Here is a 16,516-nt window from a genome sequence, read left to right as displayed (position 1 = left end):
TGTCTCAGCTGTCCAGAACTCTGCCAGACTGTTAGGCAGGCAGGCAGCTAGAATCCATGCCAGATACCTACCTCAGGATGATTTTGGAAAGTTTTGGCAAAAATGGTTCAGCTGTTTCCAAGATGAAGGAAAAGGATATTATTTTAGCTATGTTAAATTCTGGCAACTGTTTTGCTGAGAAGCTCTAATGCCTCTATGCTTCAGAGCAAGGAACTGAAATTTGACAGGCTGGATGGATCACCATGGTTCCAAAAGGTTGCCCCTTGCCACCTCTGTGAAAGTCTACCCAAGTCTGGCAGAATTAAATGCCTCTGAAAAATGCCATTTGCACATGCACAGTAGTGGCTTAGTAGAATCTGGCAGCTAGTCTCCAAATATTCCATGTACATTGAGATGTTCCACCTACACACCAACAGTACTGAGCATGTTTCAGCAGGATTTTCCCTGTAGTTTCTCATTTCATAGAATATTAGGGTTGGAAGGGACCTCAGGAAGTCAGCTAGTCCAACCCCCTGCTCAAAGCAGGACCAACCCCCAGACAGATTTTTACCCCAGTTCCCTAAATGGCCCCCTCAAGGATTGAACTCACAACCCTGGGTTTAAGCAAACCAATGCTCAAACCACTGAGCTATCCCTCCTCCTTGGCATTTCAATTCCAGGAAGCAATCCTGGGGGAGAGGGGGAATAATTAGTATGTGATCATGTAACACTGGTCTACAATTTTTGAGAAGTCGTCTGCTTCAGAGATAAAATGTGCTATTTATTATGTATTTTGATGTGCTGAATTCAAATATGACAATTAAAACAACTGATTGGCTACTGTTTCTAAGATATTTAAGTTTTTACATTTTATGTCTATGTATATTGTGTAGATAGTAGAGTTTTAATCATAAATTGTAAACCTAGGGCTTTTCATGTGTTTATGGTTGCTTTACATGATAATATTTCACCTGTCCTGTTTATGTAACACTTTAAAAATCAGCAAAAGGGTTATATAAATAAAATGTATTATGAAACAAAAGGCAAAAAACTATTCTGTACATAGTTTAGTCCTATTCAGTGTCTACTCGGCGCTTCTTGGCTTGTCTCTTGTATTCATTAAATGGAGCATCTCTTGTCACTGTCCAGCAATAGTCTGCAAGCATTGATGGGCTCCATTTGCCCTGAAAGCGTTTCTCCATTGTTGCAATGTCCTGGTGAAATCGCTCGCCGTGCTCGTCGCTCACTGCTCCGCAGTTCGGTGGAAAAAAATCTAGATGAGAGTGCAAAAAATGTATCTTTAGTGACATGTTGCAACCAAGGCTTTTGTATGCCTTGAGGAGGTTTTCCACCAACAACCTGTAGTTGTCTGCCTTGTTGTTTCCGAGAAAATTGATTGCCACTAACTGGAAGGCTTTCCATGCCGTCTTTTCCTTGCCACGCAGTGCATGGTCAAATGCATCATCTCGAAGAAGTTCACGAATCTGAGGACCAACAAAGACACCTTCCTTTATCTTAGCTTCACTTAACCTTGGAAATTTTCCACGGAGGTACTTGAAAGCTGCTTGTGTTTTGTCAATGGCCTTGACAAAGTTCTTCATCAGACCCATCATGATGTGGAAGGGTGGTAACAAAATCTTCCTTGATTCAACAAGTGGTGGATGCTGAACACTTTTCCTCCCAGGCTCCAATGACTGTCGGAGTGGCCAATCTTTCTTGATGTAGTGGGAATCTCTTGCACGACTATCCCATTCGCAGAGAAAACAGCAGTACTTTGTGTATCCAGTCTGCAGACCAAGCAAGAGAGCAACAACCTTCAAATCGCCACAGAGCTGCCACTGGTGTTGGTCATAGTTTATGCACCTCAAAAGTTGTTTCATTTTGTCATAGGTTTCCTTCATATGGACTGCATGACCAACTGAAATTGATGGCAAAACATTGCCATTATGCAGTAAAACAGCTTTAAGACTCGTCTTCGATGAATCAATGAACAGTCTCCACTCGTCTGGATCGTGAACGATGTTGAGGGCTGCCATCACACCATCGATGTTGTTGCAGGCTACAAGATCACCTTCCATGAAGAAGAATGGGACAAGCTCCTTTTGACGGTCACGGAACATAGAAACCCTAACATCACCTGCCAGGAGATTCCACTGCTGTAGTCTGGAGCCCAACAGCTCTGCCTTACTCTTGGGTAGTTCCAAATCCCTGACAAGGTCATTCAGTTCACCTTGTGTTATGAGGTGTGGTTCAGAGGAGGAGGATGGGAGAAAATGTGGGTCCTGTGACATTGATGGTTCAGGACCAGAAGTTTCATCCTCTCCTCTTCCTCGTCTGACTCAAGTGAGAATGATTCTGGTGCATCAGGAACCGGCAGTCCTTCTCCGTGGGGTACTGGGCGTATAGCTGATGGAATGTTTGGATAATGCACAGTCCACTTTTTCTTCTTTGACACACCTTTCCCAACTGGAGGCACCATGCAGAAGTAACAATTGCTGGCATGATCTGTTGGCTCTCTCCAAATCATTGGCACTGCAAAAGGCATAGATTTCCTTTTCCTGTTCAACCACTGGTGAAGATTTGTTGCACGAGTATTGCAGCATATGTGTGGGGCCCACCTCTTGTCCTGATCTCCAATTTTGCAGCCAAAATAAAGGTGATAGGCTTTCTTAACCATAGTGGTTATACTGCGCTTTTGTGATGCAAAAGTCACTTCAACACAAACATAGCAGAAGTTATCTGCACTGTTCACACAAGTACGAGGCATCTCTGCTCACTTTGGCTAAACAGAAATGTGTCCCTTTGCAAAATCAAACACTCACAAATAAGAGAGCACGACACTGTATGATTTCTAGAGCTGATATAGGGCAATTTGTTCAGCAGAGTGATGTAAGCTTCGTTATGATTGCATCATCCATGACTTCTAGGAATAACATGATGCAATTCATATCATGTATGACGCAATACCAGCTTCAGATTGCATCATTCATTGTTTTGCCTAAAAAGCAAGTACTGTCCAAACCCAGTCACAGATTTATTCATAGATCCAGTCAAAGATGTATTTTAGTCATTTCTGGTTTAAATTGAGATCCCTTCCCTTTATAACTCACTTATCCTCTGCCATTCCCAAGTCAAGGGTCGTATATACTGACCCAATAGCATATCTTGAAAACTAGAGCCAATCAACAATTTTAAGCATCATTTTCGTTCTCAGTGACCCAGAATTAGTAAAGTTTGACTACATTTATTTCAGAAGCATTTTGGCTGTAGAGCAGTGTAATTAAAGACTTTATCATAATGCACGCGCACAAGTTTATACAGGCAACCTTAATTCCGGCACTTCCTAACTTGAGTCATTGACTTTGCAACCTTAATATTCTTTTGACATAGGGTTCAAAGTCATTACATTAAACATCCATATCTATCCCTCTGGTCACAGCCATTCTGATTTGAGTCACTTCAAAGCTTTTTGTGATGCTCTCTCCAAGGGCAGTGTTCAGACTCCCACCATTTCAGAGTCACCCCTTGTGGCAAGACCTGCTGTTGCAGCAACTCCTCCCCATCTCTCCTCTGGACTCCAGTGGTCTGCGCAGTGGCCCTCCAGCTAGGTCACGCTGTAGTTTTCCCCCTTCTGGTGTACTCTAAAGTCCAAAATAAACCCCAACATATAAAAATGGGCTTAGTTCTTTCCGGCTTCCTTACAGAGCACTGCCTCTCGCAGCTTTCTCCCTAGACAGCTGGCTCTTCCTAGAGCCGGGTAGCCATGAGGTTTCGCCCTGAAGTCCCATCCTCAGATTGGATCCTTTTCCCAATCTCCCCCCCAAGCCTTAGGGCTTGGCCTTCTCCTGGACCTGCCATAGGAAAGTCTTTCCTCTTACTGCGGTCTCCCTTCAGAGCCGTTTAGAGGGGAAAGCCTACAACTCTCTATCTCCCTTGTATCACCCTGCACTCCTTCCTTTAGGAACCAACCAGTCTGATCCTCCCTTGCTGCGTCCAATCCTTCATTACCTGTCTCCCCTCCGGGGCCACAGAATGGGCTACTTGGGCTCTCCAGCTCCCTTTAACCTTGTCACTGCCAGCGTGGGGTTTATACTTCCCAGCACAGACAGTCTGCGTAGTACTCCACAAACATCTTGTTGCTATTGTTTACCCTTGGGCAGGATCAGCTAAGCTAAAATTGAGCAAACCCTACTCTTAGTCTTCCCCCAAGCAAGTGTTTAAAGCTACCTGAGCCCCTGTGAAAACAATAATTTACACTGGTGGTTTGGGGTGTCTTGTGGCGCCTGATGCTGCAGACCTTAGTCAGACAAAACTCTCCCTCCTATCAGTCACTTCAGTGGGAGTTTTGCCTGAGTAAGGGAAGGAGACAGCTGCCCATCAGGCATATAGATTGTGGTTTTAATGATGTGTGGCACCCAGCTGCTACATTAACAGGGCTATGGAAACTCTTGTATAAATAAATAAGGGTGCAACTGCTGTGGATGCAAAAATTAGTGTGTATCCATTACCTCTGAACTTCTCTGCACAAAGCTCATGCTCCAGCAGAGACGATAAACACGTGCATAATGTTAAACTCCAGTGAAGCCAAGGGGACTGTGAGCATATTTGAGTGCCTTGTGGATTGGTGCTAAACTGAGTAAATGCCCTGCCAATGTAGTTTAGCGACAACATTGCTTCTTTATTTCCTTCACACTGATAATCTGGTCCACAAGGAAAATGAATTACTAGCGTATTTTAACTGTTGTTTAGATGGACGCATGGTCCATATTTTAGGAAACATGGATTTGGTGCATAGTGGTGTTCCTGTGATGCGATGCTGGAGCCAGGCTCCGTAGTTCAGAAACCTTTTCAGAGCACCGATTTTATTTCTCAATTGCCCTTGCTAGCCAAAGGCTATTTATTTCACGCCCAAGTTGCAACGCAGTGGCTGGCTAATTGGCTATTTAGTTGGAATATTTTTAATTCCTGCCAGGTTTTTTATTATCATTGCATGTTGTGATTACAGAAGCAAGGAAATGATAATAGATGAAGCGGCAAAGCTCTAGAAACACAATGCTGTATATCCCTCCTCATGGGATTTGCCCTCAGGCTGACACACACTGGCAATACACAGCTGGCAGGATGGAGACTGGAGCCGGTATTTTGTAGGGACAATTAACCGTATCGCTCAGCAAAGGAGAGGAGTGTTTTTCTAAATGAACCACAGACTATTTCGGTGCAAGATATTTGTCACTGATACCCCCGAGACTCTGCTAGCTTTTCAAAACTAGACACGTACAGTCGAGCGCTTAACTTGCTTGTGCAATTGCACATGTAACTTGGTATTAGCCGCACAAGTGCAGTAATTGTGTGCCCAATTTGCACACACATTTGTGCATGGATCTGGCATCAGTTCCATTCTTTTCCAGCATTGGCTCTGGGTGTTGCAGGGCCTCTTGAAAGGTAAGACACCCACGCGTCCCATCAGCACCGCTCTTGTCACCTTCATCTCTGTATTGCCCACAACTGCACTAGCCACCTTCTTATATTGTTGTGTTATGTCTTGCTGCTTATTGCCACTTCTATGTGCCCTACAGCCCCATCTGCAAAGGCGTATGTGAGCCCTGGAGATTGTGTAAACACCCCTTAACTTTGAATTCTCTGAGGTTGGCTGTTTTGCTTCTGCAAAGGAGCCCTTGGTCACTTCTTCCACCCTCTCTTTCCTTTAAAGATGACCTGCAAAGTGTGGGTGTGGGAACAGATATACCAGGCCTTCCTCTCCGCTATATCAGGTACAAAGACAGGTGTGTCGGGGGAGGGGACAAACTGTCCTTTCTGCTTCTTTTTAGAATGATCAGGAATGTCAAATCTTGTCTTTCTTGCTTTTTGTTGGAGAACTTCTTGGATGACTTAAACATGGGTTGGATGCTTTCTCAGCCCTTGATTCAAAGCATGGGGTTACTGAATCCTGAACAAAGAACTTTTTTACCCAGATGTCTTCAGGTATGCCAACTCTCCCAATATCTGGTGTTTCCCTACTCCTGCAGTCAAGTGATTATCTGAGAATCTCAGCTTTGCTTTTTTCTTTTGGTTTTAAGTAAATTTTTAGCCCTCATGACTGCTGAGAAAATCTGGAAACGTGACCACTAAAGAATCAAAAACTAGAAGCAAATAAAAAAGAACATAAATTATTTTTTCAAGCCAAACTCATGATCCTGGGGAGCTTGATCCATGATCTTGGACCACTTGGAGCTGGCAATAGTGTAGATGTGAACAAAAAATGAAACAGTTCTGCACAGTGTAACTATCACTTTCATTTTCAAACAGGGTTCACTTTCAAGTTGGCTGCAGTGTAAATCTGGATAATTCAGACCTGCATTTCTAGTCTGGGTTTGCAAAAAACAAACACCCCCTTGTTATCGTTTGTATAACGGTAGTGCGGAGAACCCCCATGATGGACCAGCGCTTAGCTGTGTAGTGCAACTTTCCTTTTATTGCTGTCAGCTGATCTATTTCATACTCTTCACTTGTCATCTAATTGTCCTTTATTTACCTTGAATGCAATAAAATTTAAGAAAATCCAATGTTGGGACAGATTTTTGAGCCCAGTACAGCTTTACATGCCCTAAAAAAAGCATACCTCAGACCCCTCTGAGTTGATTTATCCAGCCACCCGAGCTGACAGTAATCAGGTAGGAGACAAATAAATGGCTGAACAGGTATTTCACACTAGAATGCCTTGGACATGAAATCACAGCCCTGAGTCAGCCACAATCCCAGAAATAATGACAAAAGGCCCTTCTGTTTAAATTACGTTTCTGACAGGTTTTAGACAGCAGAGTTCCCACTTTAAATGCAAAGTCCTAGAGGAATAAAAACTCTGGGCAACAAAATGTATATTGGGTATTGATGTCAGCGATGGAAGTGGATGGGATGGGTCTGGTTGCTTCTCTCCAAGTCTCAGGCTCAAATGTGGGTCCCAAGTCATGCTCTGGCTTTAATCTAAAGGCCTCCCAGTTAGAACATGGGAGACAGCAAGGATGGCCAGCAGAGAGGGCACTAGCCTGTGAATCAGCTGTTCTCTGCTCTGCCACAGACTTACTGTATGGCCATGGGCAAGTAACTTAGGCCCAGATCTTCAAAGGTATTTAGGCACCAAACTTCCATTGCACTCAGTTGAGGCTCTGGGCCTTGGTGCCTCAGTTCCCCAGCACACAGGGAGATGGTGTAGATAAATACATTAAAAATTGTGAGGCGCTCAGGTATTACAGCAATGAGAGACAGCTAAGTTAGAAAGAGGGGTAGATCGAAGGCTCTGTATAAATGCAAAGTGAGAAAAAAAGCCTCCAATTGACATCGGTAGTCAATGGATCAGGCCCTGATTGCATGGCTTGGCTAATAACTCGAAGGTGTCTCAACAGAACCATGATACTGGTTTGCTGCTGAGGCTGTTGCATTGAATTTCACTGGGGTTTGTCTACACTGAACAAGTTCTTTGTAAGTGGGACTTTAGTAGAGAAAATTGTTCATGGTTTTTATTTCAGGGGAACAATAGTCCCTTGGTATTTTCATTCTTAGGGTAATTCATAAATCCCTGCCTTTTTTTAGAAGGTAAAACTATGGTGGTTTTTAAGAACAAACACCTGTCAAGGATGGTCTAAGTATACTTAATCTTCCCCAGTGTATGGGCTGGACTAGATGACCTCCTGAGGTTCCTTCCAGCCCTACATTTCTACGACTTCTATTTTGTAATTATACTTTTGTCTTTCCTTTGATGCCTTGTCAGGGTACCAAATACAACCCTGAGCACTACATGGACATTTAATGAGCTATTCTAGTGAGTCAGATATTTGTAGATTTTAAGATCAGAGGTACAGATTTGGTCTTGATATTGCCATATCTGCAATATGTGCTTATTGGTAAAGTCAATCATCAGGATAAGCTTTTTGCCCTGGGGTTTCGACTTGTCAGTGCCAGAGTTGGGTCCATGTGGGTTGTTTTTCAGACAGTGTGACCCAGGGTTAAACACTGATTATTGCACTTAGAGCATCTTGACTGTGGAATTGTGTGTGTTCCAGAATAAGACAGTTGTGTGTGTTGTTGCTTTTTCATTTCTTGTGCTCTCCTCTCCTACGTTTCACATCTCTCTATTCCATACTCTCGCTTTCCCTCCTGTTAATATTTTCCTGATTCTCTCTCTTGGTTTTCCCTTACCCTCTTCTCATTCTTTCCCCAATCCATTTCCCTCTTCCTTGTACCTAGTACCTCACCCACCTTCCTTCCCCTCTCCTTCTGGTTCCTGTCCACCCTTCCACACAATCTCTGTCCCTCCCATCTATTTCCCTGCGTGGGTTTCATCTTTTTAGTTCTATCCCTCTGGTTCCCATTCTCTCTGCAAACTCATCACAGGCTTCCCTCTGAGCCTACCCAGGTCAAGCCCCAATTCTCTCCTCCATTTCAGGTCTCCATGCTTGTTCTCCCCTTCCCCATTATCCCTGTCCAGATCTCCCCAGGCCCATCCTCTATGCCTTCCCTTTCCCTCTCCCCCCTAGAGCTGCAAGGCTCTTTTGGTTCAGAAACAAGCAGGAGTCAATGCTGTTTCCCCCAAGGCAGTGCCGCGGGCCTCAGGGCAGCGATGCCACAGAGGGAGTTGAGGCGGATGGGGAGCCAGCCTGTGACCGTCTTAGGGCCTTGTCCTGAAGTCTTTACACCTGCAAAGTTCAACAGGAGCCAGTTGAGTTCCGAATGACCTGTGTGCGCGCAGTACCGTTCTGGTTCTGAGCAGCTTCATTGCTGACAAACTGTGACTGAGATACTGAGCCAAACAGACGGGGCCTGGGGCATCATCAACGCACTGAGACACAAAGTAAAATGAGATTGTGTTGTGTGGAGGGGGAGGCAGGCAGGGCTGTCTTACCTGTCTGTAGGGCACCTAGCCTACTGTTGGTGCTCGCCAGCGCATGCACACGCAGAGCATTATAACGGAGGATGTTTTGTCCCTCAGTGTCACTTTAAAATGGAATTTCCCAGTTAAAATGGACTAATTTAGGGGTAGTTTGTTCCACCACATGAGGCCCCATCTGTCTGCAGGAGTCCAACGTTCTGATTGGTTGATCAGTCCTTTATGCCTCCTAATTGTATTTAGTGATTCTTCACAATGGCTTTAACTTCAAGGTTTGAGCTGGCAATAGCTCCCAGTTAAATTAAAGTCCCCGAAGCATTGCATTTGCAGGAAATAAAGGATAACATGGGGAGAAAACACCGCTCTGCATGGCTGGTTATAGTCCATTGAGAAACTGGCAGTAACAAAAGAGGAAATTGACAGCTATCATGCGGGGGGAAAGGAGGGGAGCTCTCTGATCCCACTGAACTAGGCCGCATTGAGGTGCTCAGATATGATCTCATAAGTTCCCTTTTATAGAACATCTTTCATCTGATCTCAAAGAACTTAAACCCATTTACTACCCCCAGAACAAGAGAGGGTAAGTAACATTACCCCTATTTTACAGATGGGAAAAGGGAGGCAGAAACTCACTCAAGGTCACACTGCAGGCTGTAGCAGAGAACACAGGTCCCCTGAGTCCCAGTCCAGTTTCCTATCCACAGGATTATGCTGCCTCTCTGCACTCCCATCCTTGCTATGCTACTTGTCCTCTTGGGCTTTGATCCTGAAAGGGCTTAAAAATGTGCCATGAGACTCCAAGTTAAGCACGTCTATAAAGTACTGCAGAACTGGGGCCTTGGACTGTAAAAGCTTCAGAGTGGGGAGCATGTCTTTGTTCGTGTACAGCACCTAACACAATGGAATGCTGATCCTTTGAGAGCTCCAGGTGCTACTGTCAGTAGTAATGAGGTATTACAGTGAGGAGCATGGTCTAATATTAGAGATGCCTTTTTAAGCCTTGGGGCATTAGAGTAACATGCTCATGCATATTTGCTTGCAAATGTGTTATTTCAGACAGTGAGGGACTGGATAGACATCTGAACATATTTTTTTCCTGCCTACGTAAGGAAAAAAAGGTGTGCGTATAAGAAACATGATGGCTAACACATTTTAATACCCAAGTGGGGATAGGCCACATTGTAGTTCTAAGTCTTTATTCCATATACCCTCAGGGGAAGTTTAATCCAGAGCCAAAGTCTGCCCACCAAGCCCAGTCCTGCTCTACTACTCACCCATCCTGCAAGGGAAAGCATCTTACCAGCCAACAGAGGAGACATGAAAAAGTCTTTTCTAGAAAACTTTATTCTGATACATAAAAAAATTCTATACATTTGTCAGACTAAAATACAGTTTGCATCAGTATTCTGCCACAGTCAGTTTACACAGAAAATCTAATATTAGATCAGAACTGTTAATTTCCCTTCCCTCCACCATTTACAATTTTCATTACAACACATTTCAGGTTCTCAGACAACAATAAACAGTGTCACGTTAACTAGTTTTATTCCAAAAGGAGGTGGCATTCCATTGGAAAGAAGCACACTTCTTAGTAAATGGACCAGCAAGATTCAACATTAATTGCTAATACATTCCATGGGTTTGATCCCCTTATTAGAAGTATGCGTGATCTGGATGAAAAGCCTGCACCAGGATGAAGTAGTGGTAAAGACTGTAACAATGCCATCTGCAAGTACTTAAGCCATGTTTGGTCTGTAAAACCAGCATTTCCAAACAGATTTTGACTCCCCACTTTTTCGGTATCAAATATAGTAACCATCTGTGATACAATCCCAACAGTACAAAAATAATGCCAATCTGCTGGTAGACGGCTGCACCTTCCTTATTGCCTACTTGCTAAAAGACCATAAAAGAGGACCCAACACTTGCCAAACTCTGCAACGGTACATATGCTTTCTGAGCCACTAAGAAGGGTCTGTAGGCTATATTCTGACCTCTTTATGCCTATGAAACTCAGCTGTGAAGGGCTCCAGCCAACCTTTGTCAATGCCTATCTGGACTGCAGAAGTAAGTAAATTCTGTTTACGGTTTTGTTCCAAGGGCCAACCAGTTTGTTTAGGTAGCAGAGGAGGATTAAGGCAGGCCCCTTGCAATATGGGGGCGGGCACCAATGAGTTAGTGGACAGCAAGCAGCAGAGCACTCATCTGATGGCTGCCATCTGCTGCCCGTGTAGGATTCCTAGACACACCCTGGGTCCAGGCTGCCCCCTTGGGGCCCACTCCTATGTAAGGGAAGGTGGACACAGCCAGAGGCTGGATGCTGTGAGACCCCAGTTACCCAGGGCGCACAGCACACACTACTCAGGCTTTGAGGAAGGAAAGAAGGCTATTTTGGAGAGGAAGGAGGTAGCTAAGTTGTGGATCTGGGCCACGTGTCGTTCTAATCCACTGCTGTTCTGGAGACATGTCCCCTCCCAGCTACCTACTTTCTACCATCACTCTCTGCTCCTGGCTCACAGACATGCTTGTTTTAATCACAGTGAAGCCAGGGGGGCAACACCTGCAGCCTACATGTTGAGTGTGGGAGCCGACAGTGCTGTGGGCCAGATCCTCAGCTGCTGTAAATCACTGAAATGCCATTGTCTTTAGAGCAAGATTTACACCAGCTGTGGGTCTGGCCCTGTAAGAATGAGTGTTAGAAAACGTAAGGGCAGTACTACTTCGCAGAGTGCCTCCCCGTCCCCGCCTTATTCTCTCCCAGACCCTGCCTTGCCCCTAAAATTAAACATGTGCCAGTCATCTGTTTCCTTACTTGTTAAAAATCAAGGTAATTACCTACAGCCCTGTTGAAGCAAGATGTATACCCTACTTTACTGTGGCCAAAGAACTGTGCTTGGGTGCGCTAGAGACCCATCTTAGACCCTGAGCACGTCAGCGAGGCCCACCAGCCAGCCAGTGATTCCCAATCTTTGTGGTGCAGGATGGGAACACCTTGTGACATAACTGTGCTAGGGTGTATCTACGTTTTACCATCCATTCCCTCAGCTCATCTTTTCTAGGGCTTCCAGCTTGTAAAATAGATAAGGCATTTGAAGTCTAACTCATTGCCACGTTTGGGGTTGGGAAGGAATTGTTCCCCACGTCAGACTGGCAGAGACCCCTTCCTCTGCACCACGGGGCACTTTTGTTTGAACTACAGTAAATGGTAGATTCTCTATAATGTGAAGTCTTTAAATCGATATTTGAGGACTTCAGTAACTCAGCCAGAGCCTTGGTCTAATGAGTCTATTACAAAGAGAACTTCCTTCAAAATGGCAGGAAGGAAACAAGACTTCTTGTAAACCAAGCACCACTCAGATTTGCTTTACAATGTACCACTACCCAGGAGAGAGCATGTGGGGCTGGGGGTATACAGGTCTCTTCCCCTATCTGTCTAAGGAGGTGGAGTAAGAACCTACTTCTGCTCACACTACATTTAAGGGTGGAACTCCCATTGATTTCACTGGGAACAGGTTGCGCCTGTAAACTAGGAGCTGTTGACAAACATGAATAATCCTGGGGTGACAGGCATAGGATGACTACCTGGCTCCTAGCGAACAAAGTGTTAACTGCAACTCAGCTTTCCCCCTCTTTTTGCACAGATGTTCCAGGGAAGGAGGGTTGGAGGCTTCTTTTCATTCTGCTCGTGTTAAGTTGCATTGCTTTGTTAGGAATATTACTCCACAGTGAAGAGACCTTGCTGACTGCCTCTCTGGCCGCCTTCTGCTGCGTAGGTCCCCTAACTTACACCTGGGCTCTCACTCTCCTGGTAAAGATCTACCCAATCCCAACATTCTAGTAAGTGAAGTATTTTTGCATTAAGAGCAAAGGAGGCTAATGGAGTGAGGTATGAAACTCCCTCTGACTTTCAACAGGAATTGCATTCCTAAACTCTTCTGAAAATCCCAGCAAAACACATTTTTACTTGTCCAGAGAAGCACTGTCTCATCTTGTGCAAGTTAATACCTTTACCGCCTAGAAGAAATGCAGGCATTGCTGTTCTAGGGGTCAGTGATGCCTTTAACTGCTGCAGAGAAAACAACCTTAAGGTAGTTTTAAATTGTCTGCTGCTTGTAATTTAATCTACCTATGTCTTCCATCAAATAATTCAGAGGTCAAAGCATTCTTTGAATTTATTTAAAGCATTGCAGTTCAGTTTTCAAGACTGGTGGTGGTTCTGCTGTAAAACCTTGCAGCACTCTTAGTTCTTTGTTAAGGTATGTCCAACATTTCTACAGAATCTACCAAAGGATCAAATCCTGCTTCATTTATTAGAACATCAATTGGAACCAATTTCAGCAGTAAGACAAACAGGTTTTGACCCCATAGTACTTGGTAATTTGTGTTTTTAATAGAATTTCTACCAACTATTTTTATAGGATTTTGGCTAATTCCCTATGGAAATTCCAGACAACTATCTGTTCTAATTCCTCTGAAATGTCCTGTAGAGAACAGGTATATTCAGAGCATTATAATTTGCATGTTTTCCCCTTTGGGGAGAAAAGTTGCCCAAAGGGTTTTAATTGTTTCATTCGTTAAAGAGAATGGTAGGTGGCTATTTAAAAAATAAATGGAGTCAAATAGCTTAATGTGACTAGAAAAGTATTTTCGTGATTTTAGAATGTCACTGAAAATCGTTTTCGCTTGGTTGCATTCTCTTGCTACATTGAAGCTAAACTTTGCAGCACTGTGGTACACCAACGGTTCTCAATGTTTTCCATAACACATCCCAGGCTACAAACAAAAGAGTTGAGACCCCAGCCCTCTCTAATCTATCCAGAAAGGAAAGCAGCTTGAGAACACAGTGGCTGGACGGCATATGAAACAGAGAAACTTACTAGTCTCTGCCCATAGGCAATATTAACAGCAAGTGTCAACAAAGACATTGTTTTAAAAAAAATACATTTAAAAGTGACTTAACCGAATGTCTTTGTTATCAGAGTGTGCACAATGTTTCAGACAAATCTGTTAGTTTTAGAGCTGGGTTTGGGACTATTAAATTGAAAAACTACAGGCTTTGTTCAGCCATAATGTAGCTCAGGACCTATTACTAACAAACACTTTATGAAACTGATGCTTAGATTTAGGAAAATAGTGACCATATAAGCACAGGCCAAGACTTTCAAAACTGGGCACTTAAAGTTAGATACCCACTCTTAGATCTGGTCCACAGTACTTCTTAAATGACTATTACTCAATACAATGTGTAATATGCATGAAGACCAGAATGATCACTGTTTGGTGATTATATACTATACAAAAGTCTGCTATATGCATCTTACTCTGAATCCACAACATACATTCATAAAATACATTTCAACCGCTCAGAGCAAGCCATTAAAGTGCATGTCATGAGGGCACGTTAAAAAGAAACTCAAATCCTGGCAGATCAGTTGGTTGAACATTTGACTCAGCTGGGACTCTTGTCTCTACCATTCTACATTGGGAGAGCCACCAGCCAGTGTGCATCTCAGAAAAAGGGGGCATCTTGTTGCAAGGGAGTTGATTGTGGGGAAAGCCCTTTCAAAAGGCAGCTATCTCCAGCAGAGGGAGTTATACAGAAACTACTGGAGAAGCCCTAGATTGGCTGTGAGCCCATAACTGGATTTTCCAGGTTGAGTGAGCCCCACTTAGCGTGTGACCAAGAAGGGAGACACCTAACAACAAGACTCTCTTGAGCTACAGAGCCAAATGAAAGCTGTACATAAGCCAGCCCTGCCAACGGGCACACTTGGGGTTGAATGCAACCCCAGGAATCAAACTAAGAACAGGGGCTGGGGATGCATCTTGAGTTGTTCGCATCACATGCTTAGAGGCTAGCTGTGGAGCAGCGCGGGGATCTCACAGGTGGCGGTATGGCGAGTGCAATGACTGCAACTGCTGTGAGGAAGAGGGGATGGTCTCAGGCAGGAGATAAGTGGTGGGGAAGCACCTTAAATCCCCCCATTTAGTCCAGGTGATCTCCTGAATCACTGCCTTGGGGAGGCGAGGATGCCCTTGGCACATGCTGAGGTCAGTGGGGCAAAGGGGAGCTGGTGTGCAGCTGCTTGGTGCCCCTATGCTGAAAGAGAAATATAGAAATGAGAGCTTTTCCGCAGGTAAGTGTGTTCTCCCTGTGGCCAGCACATTGTCCTCAATGAACAGGGAGAGGCAAGAAGGGCCGGACGCTGCTCGGCCTCCACCTGAAGTGTAGCTAACAGGTCTTCTGTGACCAAAGCTAGGAATACGTTGCATAACGTGCTACAATCCAAATGTGCGGTCATTCACCCAGGCTAGGATTTTAAATCCAAGCTGACCTGGCTGAATCTCTAATCTTTCTTGCTTAGGCAGAGGTTTTAAGCGTCAGGGGAGATGGCTTCCTCAGCTTTATCCTTCTCAGCCACCCCCTCGCCAGTAAGCGTCGCCCAGTACAGGAGGGAATGGTAGCACTGACACTAGCTTTGATAACCAGATAGGAAGAAGTGTCTAAATCCTTTATCACTGGCAGTGCCCAGCATCTCAGCTGCCAGGTGTAGATATTACTGCAGGAGAAATCACATTCCCACTACCCTCATTATCAGGACAGGCAACGAGCGTCTAAAACTTGCTCTGCAAGCAACTTTCTCTAGAGACTTGTTTTCCACCTCTCTCTCCACACACAAAGGAGGGACTAGGGAGGAAGAAGGCAGCTTGTAGTCTGCTGCAAAAGTAAGTTTCAAAGAGCATCCAAAACACTGAAGTGCCACTAGAAAGCCTGCATGGGAAAGGAATGCTTTTGAACAGCCAGGGCATTTGTGATAGTTCAGTAAGGCATGACCCTACTTTGTAACTGAAAAGCTATGCATGCTGTACATACGCTAAGGAATGGTACACTTGAATTGATTAAGAACTTTATCATGATAGATAACTTGAAAATTACAGCTACCCATACAAAAGTATTGTCCATAACTACTGCTACACACTGTGATAATAAAACCAATTTATTTGTAAAACAGGCCCTGTTATAAAAATGGTGCACAGGCAAGTTATACAAAAATACAAACTTTGTTTCTGATTACAGTTCCAGTTGTAAGTTAACTGAAAAGCACCCCCTTCCCCCACAGCTTCCAGGGAGCAGAGAACCCAAAGTTGTGGAACTTGTCATGGCAGGAATATGATGTTAGGTCATCAAAGTGAGCAGAATCCAAGACTTCCATCAGAGCACGTCAAATGATGTCTTCAGAAACAGGGTGTAAGCGGCAGTTTCTGTGGAGTAGCTAGGGACATGACAATCCTTTTCTTAGCTTTGGAATCCAGCTTCTAGGATCCTGCTGAGCCAGTATTTAACTCGCTGCCAAACCCCACTGATCTTGGCAAGTATTCTGAGTCTCCAAACTCCAGAGCTGCAACTGAGCCAGTGCACTTCTGGCCGTTGATGCAGCAGACTCCTTCCGTGCACAAGAGAAGGCTGCCCTAACGTCTCCGAGAGGTCCTGACAGATGCATGTCATTTACATTGAGAGACCTAACCACTGCTCCATTTAAAATCCCAGACTAAAGCCCTGATCCAGTTAATGCTTACACAGGTGTATAACTTGACTTACATGAGCGGTCCTGTTGAAGTCAATGGAACTACTTCCTTGAATAACGCTACACAGTT

This window comes from Emys orbicularis, chromosome 6, assembly GCF_028017835.1.
Source record: "Emys orbicularis isolate rEmyOrb1 chromosome 6, rEmyOrb1.hap1, whole genome shotgun sequence".
In the NCBI taxonomy this organism is placed as follows: Eukaryota; Metazoa; Chordata; order Testudines; family Emydidae; genus Emys; species Emys orbicularis.
This window is presented reverse-complemented; position numbering follows the sequence as displayed.